Genomic DNA, 5,078 nt, shown 5'->3' on the forward strand with positions numbered 1-5,078 from the left:
ACACACACACACACACACACTCTTCTCCTGTCATTCGGGTCTCGCGAGAACAGCGACGATAAGACCCTAAATCCTCTTAATTTCACCGTCCACATGTGCGTGCAGACATGTCAGCTGTTTGATGCACTACTGACGTGACCCGACTTTTATTACTGCAGCCTGATGTTATTTCCGCCTTATATAAGTTTTTTTTAAAGCCTTCCAAGATTGATTTATGTCCAGTTGAAAACAGTCGAGGGATATTCTGGCCATGTTAAAGTGTGGTTCAGTGGACGTCATGAGCAGTTAATATCTTACCTGTTTTCAGTTGTGTTTGACAGAAAGGAGAAGCTAAGGTTCAAGTATCTTTGTTGTCCTTCGCATCACATGTGGTACATGAGGTGGAACGAAATTGTGTGTTCAAGGTCCCAGTTACATCCAACAATAGCAAAAATACAAAGTATAAAAAGAAACAGTATACAAGGGTATGAATAACAACAGGTCCCCATTTACAGGTCTCTCTTGTAAATGAGTCCTGAATGAGACTAGTCGGAGTCAGAGAGATTTATTTGTCATTCGCATCTCATGTGGTACATGTGGTGGAACGAGATTATGCACGCAGGGTCCCAGTTACATCCAACAATAAAATATAAAATAAAAACAGTAATAAGATCTGACAAAAACTAAGAAAAACTTCAACTAAATACACTAAGTACTAATAAAGGTTGAATGAAAAAATAGCATAAAAACATTACATCGAACAACAGCACGAACATGAGTCTGCGTGAGCAGATGAGCACACATGAACACAGAAACATGAAACAAATCAGCAGCAACATGAAACAGATCAGCAGCAACATTCATTCGACCTTTATTTAGACATGAAACAGATCAGCAGCAACATGAAACAGATCAGCAGCAGCATGAAACAGATCAGCAGCAACATGAAAAAGACCAGCAGCAACATGAAAAATACCAGCAGCAACATGAAACAGATCAGCAACAACATGAAACAGATCAGCAGCAGCATGAAACAGATCAGCAGCAACATGAAAAAGACCAGCAGCAACATGAAACAGATCAGCAGCAACATGGTGATATTTCACAGTGATTATTCTGGTAAGAGATTTATGAGTCTAACAGTCTCAGGGTAGAAGCTGTTCCTCAGTCTAGTGGTTCTACACTTAATGCTCCGCAACCTCCTTCCTGAGGGGGGAGGGGCAAAAAGTGTGTGTGCTGGGTGGGTGGGGTCCTTCATGATGCAGGTGGCCCTCTTCCTGCATCTATAGGTGTAGATGTCTGTGATGGTGGGGAGACTGACTAAACTGTAAAAATAAAGGTTGAATGAAAAAAGGATCTAAGATATATGCTAAATACTAATAATGTAAAATAATATGTTACAATAGTCCCTCTCTACTTCGCAGTTCAACTTTCGTGGACTCGCTCTATCGCAGTTTGCGTACATACAGTACTGTACATAATATTTAAAAATAATGATAATAAAAAATAAAAATGCGCCTCCATTTTGCACTTTTCTTTCATTAAGCCTTCACTGTTTTGCCAGTCTAAAGAACTACGTTACCCAAAAGCCATCAGTTCACTTCCTAGAAGTCAACACTGCTTCCAACCGCTGCTTGCTGAAAATGGAGGGAAAAGTTTTGCAACCAAGTCAGAAATAACAATAATAAGCTCAAAGAAGCGGCAGGAGGAAAGTCTCAAATAATTCTGAAGCTGAACTCATCCTTCCTTCACTGCTGAGTAGCTGGGCTGCAGCTGATCTGGACTAGAGCTGTCATTTCTAACCCGAACCCCAAACCCGGCCAGGACCAACCCAGATTAGGGCCAGGCCGGGCCGTTACAATGTGATTAATGGACGGGCCGTGCCAGTCTCGGGCTTTTAATTAGGTCAGGATCAGCCGCGATCCAATTATATGATAATATGGCTTGCCATACAACCACCAGCCACACGTGGCCATTTCACCGCGAGCTGACCAGCATTGAAAGAGGTTAAAATTTCAGTTAAGCTTCAGATGGGACTATACTGCCAGGCAGCGATCCATCACCCAAATGGACGTTCATTCAGGCGCTGCACTCAGCGGACGCGTGGCCGACGACCCAAACAGGAGAGATCCCAAAGCAGATGTGTGTGTCAGAGCTGTCCACGTGTCTCAGTGATTCAGAAGAATGCAGGCAGAAACAGGGTTTAAATGTTTCTTTTACAGTCATGAAAGTACAAACACCCTCTCTGCTCCGAATCTTCCGCCCCTTTTATTCAGCTGCGCATCCCCAATAACTAATTAAAATGTTTTTTTTTTTTGTTTGTTTTTCTGGGTTTGGACCTGTAATTCATCGGGTCGGGTGGGGTTCGGAAATTATGACTGTGGGCTGATCAGATTTTTGGGCCCGAATGCAACTCTTATCTGGTCTCAGTGTGACTGGATCCTGGGAGCTGCAGGTGACAGATGGCTGTGGGGTTGAGCCTGATTCTGGTCAAACGGTGCTGGTCTGGGCCGGACCAGAGGTGGAGGACTAAATCCTGGGCAGTCTTGCTCCTGGAGCAGCAGCGGTGGGCTTCAGTCATGCTGCACCGGGACTTTTTTCATCTATCGAGTCGGATGGAACCGAGCCACTCCTGTACTGCAGAGCCTGGTAAGTAAAATGTAGTAGCTACATAAACTTATATGTAGCTAGTTGTTAAAATTAGTACAGTTGAGAGTTTAGAGGACTGATTTGTGGGCTTCATTGCTGCAGGATAGGTCTGCAGAAACGAACCGAGTCGGAATAGAACAGAGTTGGACTGGAACCAGAGCCACCGCTGTTCTGCAGAGCTAGCATGGATAATCAGCAGCACAGATATGTTACATATCACCAATTAAAGTGGCATTACGGTGATTATCCTGGTTAGGGACTTATGAGTCGAACATATTCAGGGTAGAAGCTATTCCTCAGTCTAGTGGTTCTACACGTAATGCTTCTCAACCTCCAGCCTGAGGGGAGCAGGGCAAAAAGTGTGTGTGCTGGGTGAGTGGGGTCCTTCATGATGCAGGTGGCCCTCTTCCTGCATCTGGAGGTGTAGATGCCTGTTGATGGGGAGGCTGACTCCAACAGTCTTCTGTGCAGCCTGCTGATATTTCAGCAGCCTTCTGGTCTAACAGATGAGACCAAAGAAAACTTTTTAAAATAACCACCCCATTTGCAAAGAAAAAGTCAGCAAAGCTTTTTTTTTTTTAGACCATTCAGTTTTTTTTATTAACTGTTTAAATAAAAAAATAAAAAACTGTGGTTGTTTGCATCACAAATGAACATCATAGTAGCTAGCTGTAGCAGTTCCAGTGCAGACTAGGACAAACCCAGAAGAAATATCAGATTATTTTTGCAAGAATAACTGTGTAAAACACATATAATGAGATAACAGTGTGCGTTTATGTAAAGGTTTATACAACTTCTTCTTTCACCTTCTCCCTTCCTCAGGAGTTACAATTCAATTCAATTCAATTAAAAAATACTTTATTAATCCCAAAGGGAAATTATTTTGTTGTTATAACTCGTTATCCTCGTTTCATTAAGAGATGTTATAGATGCTGATGGCTGCAGGCAGGAAGGAGCCCCTGCAAAGGCCCATCCCACAGTGGATCCCAAGAAACTGGCTGCAGATGCCGCCCGATCCGTCCACCCAGACCCAGCCGACCCCTCGGACCCCCTGGACTGCAGGACCGCCCGAATGCCGGGCAGAACTCCTCCCAGAGCGAAGGCCACTCCCCCCAGCAGTCCGCCAAGCCCCCCATAGGTGCGGACAGCCAACTGCAGGCGCCAAGGGACGATCCCGTCCCCCCGCCGCCGCGAGCCGTGCCCCCTGCCAGCCCCACGATCCCAGTGGCCAGGCACCCGAGCACAGCCGGCAGGTAGATGAGAATGCGTCCACATAACATCCTTTTCAACTCATTTGAGAGTTGGGGCCATAGTTGAGATATTATTTTAGCTTGAGATGTTAATCAGGTGCTGTTGTTGTAGAAAACAGGCTTGTTGCCATGGTTACGCATCAAAACAAATGTGATTGTGATACCATAGTGAACTAACTCGCACGAAGACTTGGCAATTGTTTTTATGCCGGATGCCCTTCCTGACACAACCACAGACCACCGAGCTACCACAGCCGTCTGTGTGGAGCAGAGAGCTGCTATCCAGTGTGCCCAGGGGAGCCGATGGTGGGGGTTAAGGGTCTTGCTGAAGGGCTCAGAGCGGGGCAAATGAGGGTGGAGGCAGCTGTGAATGTTTCAACTTTCCCACACACATTTTGATGTTGATGGTCCGGGTGGTGGAACTGGCGACCTTCCGATCACAGGCTTGCCTTCTCTAACTGCTGCACCACCACTCCTCCTAAAAGGTTTATAAAAAATAATGCTAACACCCCCCCCCCCATATATACACACACACATATATACATATATATATATATATATATATATACATATACGTATATACAGAACGTACTGTATATATATTTATTTTAAATTATTATTGGGCAGCACGGTGGCTCAGTTGGTAGAGCTGCTGCCTCACAGCGAGCAGGTTGCCCCGGTTTAAATCCTGGCCTGGGGCCTTTCTGGGTGGAGTTTGCATGTTCTCTCCATGCATGTGGGGGTTTTCTCTGGGTACTCCAGTTTTCTCCAAAACCAAAAGCATGCACGTTAGGCTGATTGGTGATTCTAAATTGTCTCCAGGTGTGAGTGAGAGAGTGAATGGATGTTTGACTCGTTTGACTCTGTGGCTCTGTGATGGACTGGAGACTTGTCCAGGGTGCCCCCCGCCTCTTTCACAGTGATAGCTGGACATGAGCACCAGTGACCCCCTCGACCCAAAAAAGAAAGAAGCGGGTAAAGATAATGGATGGATGGATGTGCTTCTTGCAGGCAGCACCGTGGCTCAATTGGTAGAACTGTTGCCTCTCAGTGAGAAAGTTGCTGGTTCATATCCTGGCCTGGGGCCTTTCAAGGTGGAGTTTGCATGTTTTCTCCGTGCATGTGTCGGTTTTCTCCAGGTACTCAAGTTTCCTTCCACAGACCAAAAACATGCATGCTAGGCTGATTGGTAACTCTAAA

This window comes from Nematolebias whitei, chromosome 4, assembly GCF_014905685.2.
Source record: "Nematolebias whitei isolate Nwh7 chromosome 4, NemWhi1, whole genome shotgun sequence".
NCBI classification, from domain to species: Eukaryota; Metazoa; Chordata; class Actinopteri; order Cyprinodontiformes; family Rivulidae; genus Nematolebias; species Nematolebias whitei.